Here is a 22,670-nt window from a genome sequence, read left to right as displayed (position 1 = left end):
GATATGAATTCTTTTGTTCATCCTTTGTATGCCACTCTAACAATGGGAAATGTAGTGTTTTCACCCCCCCCACCCCCCCAATGTTGCATTCTCTGGGTGTTTGGTGCTGCTTTGGAGTGAATCAGATGACATTGCACCTTTGGAGAATTCGTGACCCTGTGGGTTAGGGCAATGAAGCCTCATTTGGGGGGGCACCATAAAACGTGGGGTTTTCACTGCCATGGATCACAAAACGGCTGCTGTTTTGTGCAAAGCTGGTAGATTGAGAAACTTGTATTTTATTTTTATTTTAAAAAAGATAAACTAAAGGTGTGTGCTTACAGGTAAACAGATACCAGTGTGCATGCCCATTATGACCTCAGGCAAGAATCAAGAAAATACAGGTGGTCCCTCTTAACTGACATTCTTAACTGAACAGAACTGAAGGGAGGGGCTGGTTCTGGAGCAAAGCTGTTTAGATTGGGTTTGGGTGGATGCGAAGAGGATGCCTCAAACTTCTTGGGCTTTGCTTCTCAACTTATTTTGCCTTCTGGGACCCCCCAGCCCAACACCAACCACCTCTTGGATAGGTGAGCATGCAGATATTTTGGAATGTGAGTGTGGGGCAGGTTGACCGCGTATGAAAGCTCATTTTAGCACAAGTGCTGGCCCCCCTTTTCTCTCCCATGGAGGCCCTGAACTGGCCAGCTCCTTGTTCAGGGCCTCCAAGGGAGAGAAAAGGGAACCTCAGTTACTATTTGCCTTCTGAGGACAATGTCTCACTCCCAGAGCCCCAATACTCACGGCTGCTGCTCTAAAAGCCTCAGGACATCCAAGGGATCATGAGCAAAGCACACAAGCCCTGCCCGCCAGATTTGAAGCACTCTCCTGAGAGAATTTGGGGTTTTTAATTGGCTGAACAGAGTTTCAGCCCCTGGGGAATTTGATTTCTTAAACATACACCTTCCCCTTCCTTGTGTCCCTGGTGAGAAAAGCCAATCCTGCTTTCTTCCTTTGGTAATTTAATCAGAGGAAATAACTCTTTCAATGGTTTAATAGATTTGCTGAATCATGAATTCTGTACATGCACAGAGGCTGTACCTCTTGAAACCCCAAATATGGGCAAGAAGGGGCATTTCTCTCCACCTGGCTCCACCGGATATTGCTGATGGCCAATGAAAGCCCAAGTAGGGATTCCTAGTGGGGGATGTTGCTGTGGTATATTGGAGGAGCAGGGCCAGGAGGCTAACGTGGACACCTGAGAACACAAAAAAGCAGCAGCAAACCAACTACATGTTTTCTTTTAAATGGACCTTCCTGCTGAGTGTAAAGCACAGATCCTCATTTTTAAAGGGAAAAGGGAGAGAAGGCTTCTCCCAAAGTGTTAGAAGGCCACAAATAATGTAACAGTAGAACAAAACAAATGTGCCATTTCACGTTGTAGCAGGAACCCCCCACCCCAGTCATTCAGTTTGTACAAACTTCACACACACTCACACTCACACACTACATACGCCACGCTTCTGTTATAAATTCATAGAAAAATCAACCATACATCGGATTTGCACTGTTCCACTTTTATTTTACTCCATGAAGGAAAGACTACAAAATGGGGAAGGTTTGATACAGGGCAGCCATAATCCCTTGAGCATCCCAGCACATCCACAGGAGCCCTGCCCAGTTGCTATGCCAACCCTGGTGGTCCTAGACAGAAGACAATCAAGATCACAAAGAACTTCCATATGGGAGTGGATTCAGCATGGACTGAAACAAAGGACAATAATCAGATCTTCCCTCAGGGGGCAGGAAACTGTGACTACCTTTTGTCTTCAGAAAATGACTCATGGGGGGGGGGGGAGAAGAGAACCAGCCAGGTGACAGGACACTCAGGTTACCACCACAACTCCTCCCTCAGCCCTTCCTTTCTGTAATGTATGCATGATGTTTCTGGGGGTGGGCTTGACCTAGAGGATGGGAATTTCAAAAGTTTTTATAAGGTCTTGCACACCATTTTTCTGTGTCTTTCCTCTCTCCTGCGAGTGAGGGGAACACCCTGCTGCAACAGTACAATAAAGGCCAAGCCTACAGGCTGCTGATTTGCTCCAATTTACTCTGGTTGGTGTCTTTACTTTTTGTCCAAGGGAGCCCTCGGATTTTTCCGGTAGCAATGTGATACAGAATCTTATGTGCAAATCTGTTAGATTGAGAAATTTGTATTAAATAAGAAAAAAAAATTAAAGGTGTGTGCTTGCAGGTAAACAGATTGGAGATTTCCTGCAAGATCTTGTGAGATCTCATTGAAGTCTTGCAAGATGTCGAGGAGAGCAAAATATGTATTGAGATTTGGGAGAGATCTTGCCTGCTCTTTCAGGGACCAAAGCCATCACTGCTGCAGCGCCAAAGGCAGGTGGCTAAGGGGTGGTGAGTGTCCCACGGGGCGAAATGGGATGTACCCCCCCTCAAGCTCAGGATTCCAGAACTAACAACTGTCAGTTGGGAGGGACGGAAGGCAAGTACCCACAGCCCAGGTGGGGCTCGCTAGCTTGGGGGGGGAGGAGGTGTGTGATTCCTCAGCTGGAGTAGATGCAGGAGAGTTGGGGCTCACATGCCTCATCACCGAAGAAGCTGTAACTGGAAAGCTGTCCTGGCCAGGCCGGTGTCCTTTGGCTCCAGTTGGGAGTGAAACGGATGACGTCTGATTTTTGGCGATTTTTTTTTTATAAAAAAAAATTGATTTTCAAGTTTATACATTTCAATAATTTTGCAGTCATTTTAACATTTCAAAACTTGACTTCCTTCCCCCTCTTTCTGCAGTTCCTTAAAATGATTCTTCATATCTTATGCATATCCAAATTACCTTAATTTCTTCATTTATGCATCTGCTTTAAATATATAATCTTGTTAAACTGCAGGTTATTCCAATAATCCTGCCAATGTTCTTATCTGTTTACAGTTTCTAACTATTCATTAAACCATTTCCATTCTTTAATAAAAAGTTTGTTCTCTTGCTCCTAGAAACGGTCAGCATGCGACAGAGGCCACATCCTGGGAACGGCTTTGACTGGCCACCTAAACCAGGTGAGGGCAGCCAAGGAGTCTCAAATGCACAGGAACTTCCCCTGTGTGCAAAGACAGCCTCCAGCAGATTGAGCGGACAAGACCAAGCGTGGGCCCAGTGGTCAAGAAGGTGGTTTCTGCAAAGCTGTGGAGGGAAGTGAGGGGCAGATGGGGCTCATCCACCTATAAAGGTAGCCCATCGAGGAGAAGGAAAACTCTGATCCTAATTTGCCTTGTGGGATATCTTTGGGAGCTGAAAAGGCTAAGGAGTAAACCCTACACAAATCTGGAGTGGAGTCCCTCAGGCGGTTGGATGGCGCCATTTACAACCCCTTCTGACAACTCCTGCAGCCCAACTGGTGCCTAACTCTGCTTTCCTTGGAGACACATCTGCAAGGCCAGGAGAGGGAGTCTTGTCATCTGGGAAGCCCAGGACCTCCAGACACACTGCCCAGGCTTGCTCCCTGGAGAGGTCACTTAGGTACTGCTAAAACAATTGACTTTTTACCTCACCCCCGGAGGGACACTCCATTGCTTCTCGAGACAAACAAATGCCAACATTAAAAAACTATTTGAAAGAATTTTATTTCATTCACAAAAGACAATCTGGCATGTGATTAGGACAGTGGTTTTCAGACAATGGGTGACACGTTTATTGATCCAGCTTGGAAGTCTCTGACTTGTCTTCGCACATGCGCGGTTCCATCTAGGAGCAACAACAAGGGAAGGAGCCAAACTGTCCACTTCTGCAGCGAGACTCAGGATTTCCACTCATGCTCACAAACGTAGGAAAAAGCACCGCCTAGGATAAAAGGATGATCACAGAATAGCATGTTTGTAAAGGAACTTGATTAGAATAATAATAATGATTTTTATTTTATTTTTCTATTTGGGTTTGTGGGGAAGGGGGGGCACTGGGTCTTGGTGGGGAGGGAGATCTGTGCTGGAGTTGCTGGCCTCACTGCTGTCGCTGCCCGGAAGAGAAAAGAAGAGAAAAGATTTTGAATCTTTCCATTTATTATTATGTTGACAACCCATCTTTCCTTCAAGGATCTTCAGGTGGCTTACGCTATTCCCCCTTTCTTTAATTATATTTACTTCCTCATTCCATATCTCTTCCAATATCTCTTCCTCCTCCTCCTTGCAGACCAGGGGGTGGATTTTAGGGGCACGACAGCAGGAGGCCGGCAGCTCGCCCAGCCTGCCACACTGGCCATTCTCTCTTTCAACAGCCTTTGAGAACAACTGAGTAGGCATCTAGAGCGTCAACTGAACAGGCATGTGGATCAGCTAGTCACTGGGCACAGTCTATTCTTTTGGAGGGGGCTTTCCCCAGTTTCCATTTATAAGAAGTTTGAAAGGTTGCCTCTTTATAAAATCTGTTTCCTTGTGACGAGAGACCACACTGGAGACTCATAGTGTTTTTGAAATATATAAAGGTAAAGGGACCCCTGGCCATTAGGTCCAGTCGTGGCCGACTCTGGGGTTGCGGTGCTCATCTCACTTTATTGGCCAAGGGAGCCACAGTACAGCTTCCGGGTCATGTGGCCAGCATGACTAAGCTGCTTCTGAACCAGAGCAGCACACGGAAACGCCTTTACCTTCCCGCCGGAGCGTTACCTATATATCTACTTGCACTTTGACAAGCTTTCGAACTGCTAGGTTGGCAGGAGCAGGGACCGAGCAATGGGAGTTCACTCCGTCGTGGGGATTCGAACCCCCAACCTTCTGATAGGCAAGGCCTAGGCTCTGTGGTTTAACCCACAGCGCCACCCACATCCCTATTATTTATTTATTTAGATACTTGGGTTTTGGGCGAAGGGAGAACTGGGTCTTGGAGCGGGGTAGAGCTGTACTGGAGCTGCTGGCCTCACTGCTATCAGTGCCTGGAAGAGAAATGAAGAGAAAAAATTCTTAATTTTTTCATTGATTATTACATTGATGACCCATCTTTCTTGCAAGGATCTCCAGGTGGCTTGCGTTATTCTCCCGTCCTCATCCCATCCCTTCTTGAATCAGGGAGCTGCCCCCCCCCTATCCCAGGGATCCAGATTCTCTCTGACCTCCCTGTTCCTCAAGAACAAAGATCACCATCTCTCACCATCTATATTGGCATCGGTGGCATCCATCCGCTGGTCGCTTGGTCTTACATAAAATGTTTTCACCTTCACTAAAGATTCCTTCTGATCTTCATAACCATCACTTCATCCTCCCATTTCTCTTCCAATATCTCTTCCTCCTCCTCCTCACGGACCAGGGGATGGATCTTTGGCACGTGACAGCAGGAGACCAGCAGCTCACGCAGCCTATCTTTATAAACTAATCTAACCATGACATGGTTCCCTACGTTTCTGAATCTTGAGGGATAGTAAAAGAAACAGAATGCAGAAGGAATTAGGAATCCTACTTACACTTTATATGAAGAAAGTCTCTTCATTACACCAGAAAACGTATTTCCTTTCTCACAAGCATCCTCCTCAAACTAAATATGCTCATCTTTATTTTATAGTCCCTCTCCTCTTTTGTCCAGTTCCACCCCTCCTTTCGGCGCTTTTCTTTTCTTGATTCTCCAATTAGTCCAGCCGTTTCTCCTAGACCACGCTACGCCATCTTTATAGGTAAGTGTTTAATATAAGTTCAATACTAAAAGTGTTGCCTTCTCTTTTACCTTTGTTTTCCAGTAACTTCCACTCTTTTACCACAAACAGCGCTGACAATCCAAGTCTTTTAACTCAGTCTCTTTCGCTGGGCTCACGCCACTTCAAAGTAAAAAACAAGTTAAGTCCTTGAATTCCGCTTCTTTTAATGGGCTAGTACTGCTGCTGCAGAGTGAAATTTGAATCTGTCTTCCTTTTCTTACTGGTACTCGTTCGAGAAATCTTCGCTTATGGTGAAGTATAATGAGAAAGATTTCCAATATATTTAAGATAAAATCTCCTGTTCTTTACTCTTTATGTGCTAGTCTTTTGGGTCTGTTTCTGAGCAGTTCACTTTGTATAAATAAGTCTCACGGACCCTCTTCTCCTCAAGCTCTCCTTGTTAGCTTAGTGCAGTAATTAAGGGGATTGAGAAAGTGAGAGATTTTGCTGCCATTCTTACCATTTGGGACTCTGAGGCTTGCTGCTGAGGATTGCTCGTGTCCTTGCGTCTAGGTACTGTCTGTCGACTCACCTCCTGGTTAGGACGTGGGCTTCGAAGGGTTCCTTTTTTGACGCAGCCGGACAATGTCAGCCCTGGGCCACGCCCAGAGCCTTTTTGGGGGTCATGTAGCCTCTGCATTGCCCCCCAAAGTTCCCTCTAACAGCTGCTAGGCGCGCAGAACCCTTGAAGCACATCCACAACGGAGGGCGGAAAAACCGGAAGCCCTTACATACCAGGTTTGGGAGGGAGATTTGGTCTGCAATAGGCTTTTTCCGTAGGGACATGGATGCCCACAGAACCTAGGGCTTGCTGATCAGAAGGTCGGCAGTTCGAATCCCCGTGATGGGGTGAGCTCCCGTTGCTTGGTCCCAGCTCCTGCCAACCTAGCAGTTCGAAAGCACAAAGTGGAAGTAGATAAATACCATATTTTTCGCTCTACAGGACGCACTTTTCCCCCTTCAAAAATTAAGGGGAAATGATCAAAGCAGCTGAAATAAGAGATGATTGGATCCCTTTCTGAGCTCGAGGCATGGGTACCCCCAACAAAAAATTAAAATTCGGTTTTGTAATTTGGAACTAATGTGATTTGATTGGTTTGCTAATAAAAATTATTTTATAAAAAAACAACAACAAAAATTAAGGGGAAATGTGTGTGTGCCCTATGGAGTGAATGCAGGCTGCGCAGCTAAGCCCAAAGCCAGAACAAGGAGAAGGAGCGCTGTGCAGCGCTCCGTCTCACTGTTCTAGCTTGGGGATGGCTGCGCAAAGCCTCCGCAGGGCAGCGGGGTGAAAGCACCCTGCTGCCCTGCGGAGGCTTCAAAGACAGTCCCCGAAGCCAGAACAGCGAGGTGGAGCGCTGCGCAGCGCTCCATCTCACTGTTCTAGCTTGGGGATGGCTGTGCAAAGCCTCCGCAGGGCAGCGGGGTGCCTTCACCCCGCTGCTCTGTGGAGGCTTCAAAGGCTGCACGCTGTTGGCTTCAGGCAGCTATCCGCAAGCTTTCAGAGCGCAGCAGGAGTTCCCGCTATGCTCCGAAGGCTTGCGGATAGCCGCCTGAAGCCTGGAGAGTGAGAGGGGTCAGTGCACACCGATCCCTCTTGCTCTCCAGGCTACGCTTCGCTGGAGAGACGCTGCACCGTTTTCCCTCTCTGCACAGCGCCCCTTCAGCAAAGCGGGAGGAGAAATGGAAGGGGCTCCGTTTCTCCTGCCGCTTCGCTGAAGGGACGCTGAGCAGAGAGGGGGAGAATTTTTTTCCCCCTGTTCTCCCCCTCCTATTGTCCGGTGCGTCTTATGGTCTGGTGCGTCCTATAGAGCGAAAAATACGATAGGTGCCGTTCTGGCGGGAAGGTAAACAGCCTTTCCGTGCACTGCTCTGCTTTTGCCAGAAGCGGCTGAGTCATCCTGGCCACATGACCCGGAAGCTGTACGCCGGCTCCCTCAGCCTATAGAGCGAGATGAGCGCGCAACCCTAGAGTCGTCCGCGACTGGACCTAACAGTCAGGGGTACCTGTACCTTTACCTAGGCTTTTTCCAGATCTGCCTTACTGCCCTATGTTTCTAAATCTTGAGGGAGAGCAAAAGAAGCAGAATGCAGAAAGAATTAGACATCCTACTTACATTCAAGAAGAAGAAATCTTCATTTTGCCAGAAAACATCATTACTTCTCACAAACCGCCTCCTTTCTCCTGAACTATCCTCAAATAGTTGCTCTTCCCAAAGTCCTCAGCAGGGGGACGTGTCGCAATGGAGGCCCTGACCCTGTTGCTTTAGCTATCTTGCTTAACAATGTTCCCCTTAACATTAATTTTTCAAATATATCTTCCAGTGGGTTTTTATTTTTTTTATTTAGGAAAGATCTAGAACTGGCTTCATCCAGCACGGTGCATTTCTGGACAGGACAGGAAACACCTTGCAAACACACACTTTTCAACATGGCGGTGTCACCAAGGAAAAACACTCCTGGCCTACACTATGGCTGCTGTTTCTCAATTAATAGTAAAAAACGACCCTTCTCAACATCCTGTAATAATCTGTCCAGTATTATGATGGACAGGAGCAGGACTTCACCCTTAGACCTCCTCATCCCCCTGTTTCCTTCTGTTTCTGCCCAGTGTCTTCTGCCAATCAACAGCTTTCCTTAGGTTGCAAGGAAGTGAAATGTTATGAGTTACTTGGTGCCAGACTCCCCTTTGCCATGAGTTTCTGGGTGCCAGGCACTGAACCCCTGGACACTGAACATCTGGGGAATTGATCTAAGCCATGTTTAAACGTACCCCAAGCTCTACATTTGATTGTTGGTTACTAAAAACTGATTGGAACCATTTTATTTCATTCACAAAAGAAATTTTGACATGTGATTATGATAACAGTTTATATAATAAAGGTGACACGTTTATTGATCCTTTTTGTAAGTTATTATTTGTCTACTTTTATATATATATTAATCAGTAAGGGTGGGAAGCAGTTTTGCATATGAAACTGGTGGGTGGCTGTCATTAATCCAGATCAATTTCATAGACTCATAGAAACTTATATCTGGAAGGGACCCCAAGGGTCATCTAGTCCAACCCCCTGTGGTGCAGGAATCTCAGCAAAAGCATCCATGGCAGACGACAATCCAACCTCTGCTTAGTAACCTCCCAGGAAGGAGAGTCCACCACCTCTCATGAGAATCTGTTCCAACGCCAAACAGCCCTTACTGTCAGAAAGTTTTTATGAATGTTGAGTTGGAATCTCCTTTCTTATAACTTGAATCCATGGGTTCAAGTCCTACCGTCTAGAGCAGGAGAAAACAAGCTTGTTCCCTCTTCCATGTGACAGCCCTTAAGATATTTGAAGATGGCTGTCAGATCTCCTCTCAGTTTCCTCTTTTCCCGGCCAAACCTACCCAGCTCCTTCAAGTGTTTCTCTTCAATCTGAGTTTCCAGACCCTTGATTGTCTTGGTTGCCCTCCTCTGCACACATTCCAGCTCGTCAACACCCTTCTTAAATGATGGTGCCCAGAACTGGACACAGGACTCCAGGTGTGGCCTGACCAAGGTAGGAGAGAGTAGGACTTTGACTTCGTTTCATCAGGACCCTGGACTTCCATAGATGCAACCTAGAACTGCGTGACCATTTTCTGCTGCTGCACATTCCTTGTGGATGAGGCTCAGGGTACCGCCCCCGGGACCTTTCAGTTCATGGTGTCCATGGAGGCGCAGGTCAATTCTGTGTCCAGGGCAGCTGTTGACCAGCTTCATCTAGTACACAGGCTGAGACCCTACCTGCCCACAGACTGTCTCACCGGAGTGGTGCATGCTCTAGTTATCTCTTGCTTGGACTACTGCAATGCGCTCTATGTGGGGCTACCTTTGAAGGTGACCCAGAAACTACAACTAATCCAGAATGCGGCAGCCTGACTGTTGACTGGGAGTGGCCCCCGAGACCTACATTGGCTCCCAGTATGTTTCCAGGCACAATTCCAAATGTTGGTGCTGACCTTTAAAGCCCTAAACGGCCTCGGCCCAGTATACCTGAAGGAGCGCCTCCACCCCCATCGTTCTGCCTGGACAGTGAGTTCCAGTGCTGAGGGCCTTTTGGCGGTTCCCTCCCTGCGAGAAGCCAAGTTACAGGGTAGTGGTGCCTGCCCTGTGGAACCCCCTCCCACCAGATGTCAAAGAGATCAACAGCTACCTGACATTTAGAAGACGTCTGAAGGCAGCCCTGTTCTGGGAAGCTTTTAATGTTTGACAGACTATTTTATTTTAATATTTTGTTGGAAGCCGCCCAGAGTGGCTGGGTATAAATAATAAATTATTATTATTATATGATGATGATGACTGTGAGGTGTTACAAGTCATTAACTTCAAGCCACACTGCCATGCCTTTGAAGACACAAACCATCCCAGCTTTTCAGAGCTGGCTATCATGGCTTCTTTAATCTTTGTGTATTGCTCCACCATGTGGCTGAATCATATAAAGCACTTACTTTTACATATCTCTTGACCTCTAATTGCAAGAAGATCTCACTCCCACTCCGTCACTGTTAGTGAGTGAAGCAAGCAGGGGCGTAAGCCCTGGTATTATAATATAATTGCAGTATTGGATCAGCACAGCTACCCAGATTATTGGACTCTCCTAGTTGGCATGGCTATATGACAGCTGTCATGATGAGTTTCTGCCCTTTAAAATATACTGTACTATAGCACCAGTGGTTATAGCAACAGTTCAAATCCTCCGCCTTTTCCAGGCACAGTCCATGCCTACCCTTCAATTCGCCATTTGCTCTGATTGAGCTTTAAACAGTGGATTTTTGTGAAGAAAGCTCTGGGGCAAAAACCAGCAACAACAATGCTCAATCAATGCTTTTAAGCATGGACTCTGCCTGAAAAGTGTGGGGCAAAAGGCAAGTGTGGATAAGCCCTCAATTTCATACATACACATACCTCAGTTTTCTCACCCTCCCCCTCCACAACACTCCATACCCAGCTCAGTTCTCGTTGGGTTAATTTTGGGGGAAGTCCCCCCCCCCCGCAAAAAAAATAAATGATTTGTGTACTCTTGCAAACCTTGTGCATGTTCACAAACCCAAGTCTGATTCTCTTTCCCTCTTGCATGCTGCTTTGACTACCTAAGGCCTGGGCTCAGAGACTTGAGATCATCACTATCCGTAATGATAGAACTGTGCCAGAGCTCTCCTTTAAGGCACTAGCATCCCCTGGTGTACATTTGTGTACCATCTCTGCCAAACCCATACACAAATTCTGCCAATTTGTGGTACAGCAGAAAAAGGGAAGATCTACTGCAAAATCAGAACTGCTTGCAAAATCTTCCAAGCTTCCCATACTTCTTTGAGGGCGGGTAAGTAGGTGTGCTGTTTTGGATACTGCCTTCAGATGTGCATTGGCAAAGGGGAGCTCAATCTATTAGCGGCTCAGGCCAAGTTCTCACAAACAGCAGCTGAGGAGGCAAACATGTTTCTGGGCTGCTCCACCTTAGATTGTAGGTGGGATTCCCGAGGTTGAGTGCTGCTACAGACAAAATATATAGACAGATATGAATTCTTTTGTTCATCCTTTGTATGCCACTCTAACAATGGGAAATGTAGTGTTTTCACACACACACACACCCCAATGTTGCATTCTCTGGGTGTTTGGTGCTGCTTTGGAGTGAATCAGATGACATTGGACCTTTGGAGAATTCGTGACCCTGTGGGTTAGGGCAATGAAGCCTCATTTGGGGGGGCACCATAAAACGTGGGGTTTTCACTGCCATGGATCACAAAACGGCTGCTGTTTTGTGCAAAGCTGGTAGATTGAGAAACTTGTATTTTATTTTTATTTTAAAAAAGATAAACTAAAGGTGTGTGCTTACAGGTAAACAGATACCAGTGTGCATGCCCATTATGACCTCAGGCAAGAATCAAGAAAATACAGGTGGTCCCTCTTAACTGACATTCTTAACTGAACGGAACTGAAGGGAGGGGCTGGTTCTGGAGCAAAGCTGTTTAGATTGGGTTTGGGTGGATGCGAAGAGGATGCCTGAAACTTCTTGGGCTTTGCTTCTCAACTTATTTTGCCTTCTGGGACCCCCCAGCCCAACACCAACCACCTCTTGGATAGGTGAGCATGCAGATATTTTGGAATGTGAGTGTGGGGCAGGATGACCGCGTATGAAAGCTCGTTTTAGCACAAGTGCTGGCCCCCCTTTTCTCTCCCATGGAGGCCCTGAACTGGCCAGCTCCTTGTTCAGGGCCTCCAAGGGAGAGAAAAGGGAACCTCAGTTACTATTTGCCTTCTGAGGACAATGTCTCACTCCCAGAGCCCCAATACTCACGGCTGCTGCTCTAACAGCCTCAGGACATCCAAGGGATCATGAGCAAAGCACACAAGCCCTGCCCGCCAGATATGAAGCACTCTCCTGAGAGAATTTGGGGTTTTTAATTGGCTGAACAGAGTTTCAGCCCTTGGGGAATTTGATTTCTTAAACATATACCTTCCCCTTCCTTGTGTCCCTGGTGAGAAAAGCCAATCCTGCTTTCTTCCTTTGATAATTTAATCAGAGGAAATAAGTCTTTCAATGGTTTAATAGATTTGCTGAATCATGAATTCTGTACATGCACAGAGGCTGTACCTCTTGAAACCCCAAAGATGGGCAAGATGGGGCACTTCTCTCCACCTGGCTCCACCAGATATTGCTGATGGCCAATGAAAGCCCAAGTAGGGATTCCTAGTGGGGGATGTTGCTGTGGTATATTGGAGGAGCAGGGCCAGGAGGCTAACTTGGACACCTGAGAACACAAAAAAGCAGCAGCAAAACAACTACATGTTTCCTTTTAAATGGACCTTCCTGCTGAGTGTAAAGCATAGATCCTCATTTTTAAAGGGAAAAGGGAGAGAAGGCTTCTCCCAAAGTGTTAGAAGGCCACAAATAATATAACAATAGAACAAAACAAATGTGCCATTGCATCTTGTAGCAGGAACCCCCCACCCCAATCATCCAGTTTGTACAAACTTCTCTCTCTCTCTCTCTCTCTCTCACACACACACACACCATACGCCACGCTTCTGTTATAAATTCATAGAAAAATCAACCATACATCGGATTTGAACTGTTCCACTTTTATTTTACTCCATGAAGGAAAGACTACAAAATGGGGAAGGTTTGATACAGGGCACCATAATCCCTTCATCATCCCAGCACATCCACAGGAGCCCTGCCCAGTTGCTATGCCAACCCTGATGGTCCTAGACAGAAGACAATCAAGATCACAAAGAACTTCCATATGGGAGTGGATTCAGCATGGACTGGAAGGAAGAACAATGATCAGATCTTCCCTCAGGGGGCAGGAAACTGTGACTACCTTTTGTCTTCAGAAAATGACTCATGGGGAGGGGTAGAAGGGAACCAGCCAGGTGACAGGACACTCAGGTTACCACCACAACTCCTCCCTCAACCCCTCCTTTCTGTAATGTATGCATGATGTTTCTGGGGGTGGGCTTGACTAGAGGATGGGAATTTCAAAAGTTTTTATAAGGTCTTGCACACCATTTTCTGTGTCTTTCCTCTCTCCTGCAAGTGAGGGGAACACCCTGTTGCAACAGTTCAATAAAGGCCAAGCCTACAGGCTGCTGATTTGCTCCAATTTACTCTGGTTGGTGTCTTTACTTTTTGTCCAAGGGAGCCCTCGGATTTTTCCGGTAGCAATGTGATACAGAATCCTATGTGCAAATCTGTTAGATTGAGAACTTTGTATTAAATAAGAAAAAAAAAATTAAAGGTGTGTGCTTGCAGGTAAACAGATTGGAGATTTCCTGCAAGATCTCATTGAAGTCTTGCAAGATGTCTAGGAGAGCAAAATATGTATTGAGATTTGGGAGAGATCTTGCCTGCTCTTTCAGGGACCAAAGCCACCACTGCTGCAGCGCCAAAGGCAGGTGGCTAAGGGGTGGTGAGTGTCCCACGGGGCGAAATGGGACGTACCGCCCCCCTCAAGCTCAGGATCCCAGAACTAACAACTGTCAGTTGGGAGGGACGGAAGGCAAGGACCCACAGCCCAGGTGGGGCTCGCTAGCTTGGGGAGGAGGACAGTTGGGGCTCACATGCCTCATCACCGCAGAAGCTATAACTGGAAAGCTGTCCTGGCCAGGCCGGTGTCCTTTGGCTCCAGTTGGGAGTGAAACAGAGGACGTCTGATTTTTGGCGAAATATTTTTTTTTAAAAAAAATTATGATTTTCAAGTTTATACATTTCAATAATTTTGCAGTCATTGTAACATTTCAAAACTTGACTTCCTTCCCCCTCTTTCTGCAGTTCCTTAAATTGATTCTTCATATCTTATGCATATCCAAATTACCTTAATTTCTTCATTTATGCATCTGCTTTAAATATATAATCTTATTAAACTGCAGGTTATTCCAATAATCCTGCCAATGTTCTTATCTGTTTACAGTTTGTAACTATTCATTAAACCATTTCCATTCTTTAATAAAAAGTTTGTTCTCTTGCTCCTAGAAACAGTCAGCATGCGACAGAGGCCACATCCTGGGAACGGCTTTGACTGGCCACCTAAACCAGGTGAGGGCAGCCAAGGTGTCTCAAATGCACAGGAACTTCCCCTGTGTGCAAAGACAGGCTCCAGCAGGTTGAGCGGACAAGACCAAGCGTGGGCCCAGTGGTCAAGAAGGTGGTTTCTGCAATGCTGTGGAGGGAAGTGAGGGGCAGATGGGGCTCATCCACCTATAAAGGTAGCCCATCGAGGAGAAGGAAAACTCCTAATTTGCCTTGTGGGATATCTTTGGGAGCTGAAAAGGCGAAGGAGTAAACCCTACACAAATCTGGAGTGGAGTCCCTCAGGCGGTTGTGTGGCGCCGTTTACAACCCCTTCTGACAACTCCTGCAGCCCAACTGGTGCCTAACTCTGCTTTCCTTGGAGACACATCTGCAAGGCCAAGAGAGGGAGTCTTGTCGTCTGGGCAGCCCAGGACCTCAAGACACGCTGCCCAGGCTTGCTCCCTAGAGAGGTCACTTAGGTACTGCTAAAACAATTGACTTTTTACCTCACCCCCGGAGGGGCACTCCATTGCTTCTCAGGACAGACAAATGCCAACATTAAAAAACTATTTGAAAGAACTTTATTTCATTCACAAAAGACAATCTGGCATGTGATTAGGACAGTGGTTTTCAGACAATGGGTGACACGTTTATTGATCCAGTTTGGAAGTCTCTGACTTGTCTTTGCACATGCGCAGTTCCATCTAGGAGCAACAACAAGGGAAGGAGCCAAACTGTCGACTCCTGCAGCGAGACTCAGGATTTCCACTCATGCTCACAAACGTAGGAAAAAGCACCGCCTAGGATAAAAGGATGATCACAGAATAGCATGTTTGTAAAGGAACTTGATTAGAATAATAATAATGATTTTTATTTTCTATTTGGGTTCGTGGGGAAGGGGGGGACTGGGTCTTGGTGGGGAGGGAGATCTGTGCTGGAGTTGCTGGCCTCACTGCTGTCGCTGCCCGGAAGAGAAAAGAAGAGAAAAGATTTTGAATCTTTCCATTTATTATTATGTTGACAACCCATCTTTCCATCAAGGATCTCCAGGTGGCTTACGCTATTCTCCCTTTCTTTAATTATATTTACTTCTTCATTCCATTTCTCTTCCAATATCTCCTCCTCCTCGCGGACCAGGGGGTGGATTTTAGGGGCACGACAGCAGGAGGCCAGCAGCTCACCCAGCCTGCCACACTGGCCATTCTCTCTTTCAACAGCCTTTGAGAACAACTGAGTAGGCATCTAGAGCGTCAACTGAACAGGCATGTGGATCAGCTAGTCACTGGGCACAGTCTATTCTTTTGGAGGGGGCTTTCCCCAGTTTCCATTTATAAGAAGTTTAAAAGGTTGCCTCTTTATAAAATCTGTTTCCTTGTGACGAGAGACCACACTGGAGACTCATAGTGTTTTTGAAATATATAAAGGTAAAGGGCCATTAGGTCCAGTCGTGGCCGACTCTGGGGTTGCAGCGCTCATCTCACTTTATTGGCTGAGGGAGCCGGTGTACAGCTTCCAAGTCATGTGGCCAGCATGACTAAGCTGCTTCTGAACCAGAGCAGCGCATGGAAACGTCGTTTACCTTCCCGCCGGAGCGTTACCTATTTATCTACTTGCACTTTGACATGCTTTCGAACTGCTAGGTGGGCAGGAGCAGGGACCGAGCAACGGGAGCTCACTCCGTCGTGGGGATTCGAACCGCCGACCTTCTGATAGGCAAGTCCTAGGCTCTGTGGTTTAACTCACAGCGCCACTCACATCCCTATTATTTATTTATTTAGATACTTGAGTTTGGGGCAAAGGGAGAACTGGGTCTTGGAGTGGGGTAGAGCTGTACTGGAGCTGCTGGCCTCACTGCTATCAGTGCCTGGAAGAGAAATGAAGAGGAAAAATTCTTATTTTTTTCATTGATTATTGCATTGATGACCCATCTTTCCTGCAAGGATCTCCAGGTGGCTTGCGTTATTCTCCCTTCCTCCCATCCATCCCTGAACTCTTCTTGAGTCAGGGAGCTGCCTCCCCCCATCCCAGGGATCCAGATTCTCTCTGGCCTCCCTGTTCCTCAAGAACAAAGATCACCATCTCTCACCATCTATATTGGCATCAGTAGCATCCATGCCCTGGTCGCTTGGTCTTACATAAAATGTTTTCACCTTCACTAAAGATTCCTTCTGATCTTCATAACCATCACTTCATTCTCCCATTTCTCTTCCAATATCTCTTCCTCCTCCTCCTGCTCACGGACCAGGGGATGGATCTTTGGCACGTGACAGCAGGAGACCAGCAGCTCACGCAGCCTATCTTTATAAACTAATCTAACCATGACATGGTTCCCTACGTTTCTGAATCTTGAGGGATAGTAAAAGAAACAGAATGCAGAAGGAATTAGGAATCCTACTTACACTTTATATGAAGAAAGTCTCTTCATTACACGTATTTCCTTTCTCACAAACATCCTCCTCAAACTAAATATGCTCATCTTTAATTTTATAGTCCCTCTCCTCTTTTGTCCAGTTCCACCCCTCCTTTCGGCGCTTTTCTTTTCTTGATTCTCCAATTAGTCCAGCCGTTTCTCCTAGACCACGCTACGCCATCTTTATAGGTTAGTGTTTAATATAAGTTCAATACTAAAAGTGTTGCCTTCTCTTTTACCTTTGTTTTCCAGTAACTTCCACTCTTTTACCACAAACAGCGCTGACAATCCAAGTCTTTTAACTCAGTCTCTTTCGCTGGGCTCACGCCACTTCAAAGTAAAAAACAAGTTAAGTCCTTGAATTCCGCTTCTTTTAATGGGCTAGTACTGCTGCTGCAGAGTGAAATTTGAATCTGTCTTCCTTTTCTTACTGGTACTCGTTCGAGAAATCTTCGCTTATGGTGAAGTATAATGAGAAAGATTTCCAATATATTTAAGATAAAATCTCCTGTTCTTTACTCTTTATGTGCTAGTCTTTTGGGTCTGTTTCTGAGCAGTTCACTTTGTATAAATAAGTCTCACAGACCCTCTTCTCCTCAAGCTCTCCTTGTTAGCTTAGTCCAGTAATTAAGGGGATTGAGAAAGTGAGAGATTTTGCTGCCGTTCTTACCATTTGGGACTCTGAGGCTTGCTGCTGAGGATTGCTCGTGTCCTTGCATCTAGGTACTGTCTGTCGACTCACCTCCTGGTTAGGACGTGGGCTTCGAAGGGTTCCTTTTTTGACGCTGCCGGACAATGTCCGCCCTGGGCCACGCCCAGAGCCTTTTTGGGGGTCGTGTAGCCTCTGCATTGCCCCCCAAAGTTCCCTCTAACCGCTGCTAGGCGCGCAGAACCCTTGAAGCACATCCACAACGGAGGGCGGAAAAACCGGAAGCCCTTACATACCAGGTTTGGGAGGGAGATTTGGTCTGCAATAGGCTTTTTCCGTAGGGACACGGATGCCCACAGAACCTAGGGCTTGCTGATCAGAAGGTCGGCAGTTCGAATCCCCGTGATGGGGTGAGCTCCCGTTGCTTGGTCCCAGCTCCTGCCAACCTAGCAGTTCGAAAGCACAAAGTGGAAGTAGATAAATACCGTATTTTTAGCTCTACAGGACGCACTTTTCCCCCTTCAAAAATTAAGGGGAAATGGTCAAAGCAGCAGAAATAAGAGATGATTGGATCCCTTTCTGAGCTCGAGGCATGGGTACCCCCAACAAAAAATTAAAATTCGGTTTTGTAATTTGGAACTAATGTGATTTGATTGGTTTGCTAATAAAAATTATTTTATAAAAAACAACAACAAAAATTAAGGGGAAATGTGTGTGTGCCCTATGGAGTGAATGCAGGCTGCGCAGCTAAGCCCAAAGCCAGAACAAGGAGAAGGAGCGCTGTGCAGCGCTCCGTCTCACTGTTCTAGCTTGGGGATGGCTGCGCAAAGCCTCCGCAGGGCAGCGGGGTGAAAGCACCCTGCTGCCCTGCGGCGGCTTCAAAGACAGTCCCCGAAGCCAGAACAGCGAGGCCGAGCGCTGCGCAGCGCTCCATCTCACTGTTCTAGCTTGGGGATGGCTGTGCAAAGCCTCAGCAGGGCAGCGGGGTGCCTTCACCCCGCTGCTCTGTGGAGGCTTCAAAGGCTGCACGCTGTTGGCTTCAGGCAGCTATCCGAAAGCTTTCAGAGCGCAGCAGGAGTTCCCGCCATGCTCCGAAGGCTTGCGGATAGCCGCCTGAAGCCTGGAGAGTGAGAGGGATCAGTGCACACCGATCCCTCTTGCTCTCCAGGCTACGCTTCGCTGGAGAGACGCTGCACCGTTTTCCCTCTCTGCACAGCGCCCCTTCAGCAAAGCGGGAGGAGAAATGGAAGGGGCTCCGTTTCTCCTGCCACTTCGCTGAAGGGACGCTGAGCAGAGAGGGGGAGAATTTTTTTCCCCCTGTTCTCCCCCTCCTATTGTCCGGTGCGTCTTATGGTCTGGTGCGTCCTATAGAGCGAAAAATACGATAGGTGCCGTTCTGGCGGGAAGGTAAACAGCCTTTCCGTGCACTGCTCTGCTTTTGCCAGAAGCGGCTTAGTCATCCTGGCCACATGACCCGGAAGCTGTACGCCGGCTCCCTCAGCCTATAGAGCGAGATGAGCGCGCAACCCTAGAGTCGTCCGCGACTGGACCTAACGGTCAGGGGTACCTGTACCTTTACCTAGGCTTTTTCCAGATCTGCCTTACTGCCCTATGTTTCTAAATCTTGAGGGAGAGCAAAAGAAGCAGAATGCAGAAAGAATTAGACATCCTACTTACATTCAAGAAGAAGAAATCTTCATTTTGCCGGAAAACATCATTACTTCTCACAAACCGCCTCCTTTCTCCTGAACTATCCTCAAATAGTTACTCTTCCCAAAGTCCTCAGCCAAGTCACTCAGTGGGGGGGGGGGGGGGCGTGTCACAATGGAGGCCCTGACCCTGTTGCTTTAGCTACCTTGCTTAACAATGTGAATTGTTCCCCTTAACATTAATTTTTCAAATATATCTTCCAGTGGGTTTTTATTTTATTGATTTAGGAAAGATCTAGAGCTGGCTTCATCCAGCACAGTGCATTTCTGGACAGGACAGGAAACACCTTGCAAACACACACTTTTCAACATGGTGGTGTCACCAAGGAAAAACACTCCTGGCCTACACTATGGCTGCTGTTTCTCAATTAATAGTAAAAAACGACCCTTCTCAACATCCTGCAATAATCTGTCCAGTATTATGATGGACAGGAGCAGGACTTCACGCTTAGACCTCCTCATCCCCCTGTTTCCTTCTGTTTCTGCCCAGTGTCTTCTGCCAATCAACAGCTTTCCTTAGGTTGCAAGGAAGTGAAATGTTATGAGTTACTTGGTGCCAGACTCCCCTTTGCCATGAGTTTCTGGGTGCCAGGCACTGAACCCCTGGACACTGAACATCTGGGGAATTGATCTAAGCCATGTTTAAACGTACCCCAAGCTCTACATTTGATTGTTGGTTATTAAAAACTGATTGGAACCATTTTATTTCATTCACAAAAGAAATTTTGACATGTGGTTATGATAACAGTTTATATAATAAAGGTGACTCGTTTATTGATCCTTTTTGTAAGTTATTATTTGTCTACTTTAATGTATTTTTTATATATATTAATCAAGGGTCATCTAGTCCAACCCCCTGTGATGCAGGAATCTCAGCAAAAGCATCCATGGCAGATGGCCATCCAGCCTCTGCTTAGTAACCTCATAGAATTATAGAATCATAGAGTTGGAAGAGACCACAAGGGCCATCGAGTCCAACCCCCTGCCAAGCAGGAAACACCATCAGAGCACTCCTGACATATGGTTGTCAAGCCTCTGCTTAAAGACCTCCAAAGAAGGAGACTCCACCACACTCCTTGGCAGCAAATTCCACTGTCGAACAGCTCTTACTGTCAGGAAGTTCTTCCTAATGTTTAGGTGGAATCTTCTTTCTTGTAGTTTGGATCCATTGCTCCGTGTCCGCTTCTCTGGAGCAGCAGAAAACAACCTTTCTCCCTCCTCTATGTGACATCCTTTTATATATTTGAACATGGCTATCATATCCCCCCTTAACCTCCTCTTCTCCAGGCTAAACATGCCCAGCTCCCTTAGCCGTTCCTCATAAGGCATCGTTTCCAGGCCTTTGACCATTTTGGTTGCCCTCCTCTGGACCCGTTCCAGTTTGTCAGTGTCCTTCTTGAACTGTGGTGCCCAGAACTGGACACAGTACTCCAGGTGAGGTCTGACCAGAGCAGAATACAGTGGCACTATAACTTCCCTTGATCTAGATGCTATACTCCTATTGATGCAGCCCAGAATTGCATTGGCTTTTTTAGCTGCCGCGTCACACTGTTGGCTCATGTCAAGTTTGTGGTCAACCAAGACTCCTAGATCCTTTTCACATGTACTGCTCTCAAGCCAGGTGTCACCCATCTTGTATTTATGCCTCTCATTTTTTTTGCCCAAGTGCAATACTTTACATTTCTCCCTGTTAAAATTCATCTTGTTTGTTTTGGCCCAGTTCTCTAATCTGTCAAGGTCGTTTTGAAGTGTGATCCTGTCCTCTGGGGTGTTAGCCACCCCTCCCAGTTTGGTGTCATCTGCAAATTTGATCAGGATGCCCTTGAGTCCATCATCCAAGTCGTTGATAAAGATGTTGAATAAGACCGGGCCTAAGACAGAACCCTGTGGCACCCCACTAGTCACTCTTCTCCAGGATGAAGAGGAACCATTGATGAGCACCCTTTGGGTCCGGTCAGTCAGCCAGTTACAAATCCACTGAGTGGTAGCATAGTCAAGACCGCATTTTACCAGCTTCTTTACAAGAATATCATGGGGCACCTTGTCAAATGCCTTGCTGAAATCAAGGTAGACTACATCCAGTGCGTTCCCTTCATCTACCAGGCTTGTAATTCTGTCAAAAAATGAGATCAGGTTCGTCTGACATGACTTATTTTTCAGAAATCCATGCTGACTATTGGTGATCACAGCATTCCTTTCTAGGTGCTCACAGATTGTTTGCTTAATGATCTGCTCCAGAATCTTCCCTGGTATTGATGTCAGACTGACTGGGCGGTAATTATTTGGGTCCTCTCTTTTCCCCTTTTTGAAAATAGGGACAACATTTGCCCTCCTCCAGTCTGCCGGGACCTCTCCTGTTCTCCAGGAATTCTCAAAGATGATTGCCAGTGGTTCTGAGATCACATCTGCCAGTTCTTTTAATACTCTTGGATGCAGTTCATCTGGCCCTGGAGACTTGAATACATCTAAACTAGCCAAGTATTCTTGTACTATCTCCTTAGTTATTCTGGGCTGTGTTTCCTCTGCTGAATCATTTGCTCCAAATTCTTCAGGTCGGGCATTGTTTTCCTTATCGGAGAAGACTGAGGCAAAGAAGGCATTGAGGAGTTCAGCCCTTTCTGTGTCCCCTGTTTGCATTTCACCATCTTCTCCTCTGAGTGACCCCACTGTTTCTTTGTTCTTCCTTTTGCTACGAATATACCCATAAAAGCCTTTTTTGTTGCTTTTAACCTCTCTAGCAAGCCTGAGTTCATTCTGTGCTTTAGCCTTTCTGACTTTGTGTCTACACGTGCTGGCTATTTGTTTGAATTCCTCTTTGGTGGTTTCCCCCCTTTTCCATTTTTTGTACACATCCTTTTTTAATCTTAACTCAGTTAAAAGTTCTTTAGATAGCCAACCTGGCTTCTTTAGGCACCTTCCATGTTTCCGTCTCATTGGTATTGCCTGAAGTTGTGCTTTTACTATCTCCCTCTTAACAAACTCCCAGCCATCATGAACTCCCTTTCCTTTTAGTATTACTGTCCATGGGATCTCACCCAGCACTTCCCTAAGTTTTATGAAGTCGGCTTTCTTAAAGTCGAGAAATTGAGTCCTAGTATGCTTGGCTGCTCCTTTCCGTTGTATAGTAAACTTCAGAAGAGCATGATCACTTGCGCCTAATGATCCTTCCACTTCTACCCCATTAACCAGGTCATCGACATTGGTTAGGACCAGATCTAAAATGGCTGTTCCTCTTGTTGCTTCTCCCACTTTCTGGACAATGAAGTTGTCTGCAAGGCCAGTGAGGAATCTGTTTGACCTTATGCTCTTGGCTGAGTTTGACATCCAACAAATATCCGGGTAATTGAAGTCCCCCACCTCCAAGGAAGGAGAGTCCACCACCTCTCGTGGGAGTCTGTTCCAATGCCAAACAGCCCTTACTGTCAGAAAGTTTTTATGAATGTTTAGTTGGAATCTCCTTTCTTATAACTTGAATCCATGGGTTCGAGTCCTACCGTCTAGAGCAGGAGAAAACAAGCTTGTTCCCTCTTCCATGTGACAGCCCTTAAGATATTTGAAGATGGCTGTCAGATCTCCTCTCAGTTTCCTCTTTTCCCGGCCAAACCTACCCAGCTCCTTCAAGTGTTTCTCTTCAATCTTAGTTTCCAGACCCTTGATTGTCTTGGTTGCCCTCCTCTGCACACATTCCAGCTC

The 22,670-nt window shown here is 46.5% G+C and overlaps 2 long non-coding RNA genes across 2 annotated transcripts; both read left to right on the top strand.

Moving 5' to 3' along the window:
- The first annotated feature begins 184 nt into the window (after window positions 1-184).
- Window positions 185-3,902, top strand: LOC310680201. Its single transcript, XR_014512676.1, has 2 exons — window positions 185-569; window positions 2,995-3,902. It is a non-coding gene; the product is annotated as an uncharacterized lncRNA (long non-coding RNA).
- Window positions 3,903-11,320: 7,418 nt separating this feature from the next.
- Window positions 11,321-15,089, top strand: LOC310680206. Its single transcript, XR_014512684.1, has 2 exons — window positions 11,321-11,778; window positions 14,171-15,089. It is a non-coding gene; the product is annotated as an uncharacterized lncRNA (long non-coding RNA).
- The last annotated feature ends 7,581 nt before the right edge of the window (window positions 15,090-22,670 follow it).

This window comes from Podarcis tiliguerta (genome assembly GCF_965153285.1).
Source record: "Podarcis tiliguerta genome assembly, chromosome: 6".
Taxonomy (NCBI): domain Eukaryota; kingdom Metazoa; phylum Chordata; class Lepidosauria; order Squamata; family Lacertidae; genus Podarcis; species Podarcis tiliguerta.
Note: the sequence above shows the minus strand (reverse complement) of the source record. Positions and strands in the feature narration are given on the sequence as shown.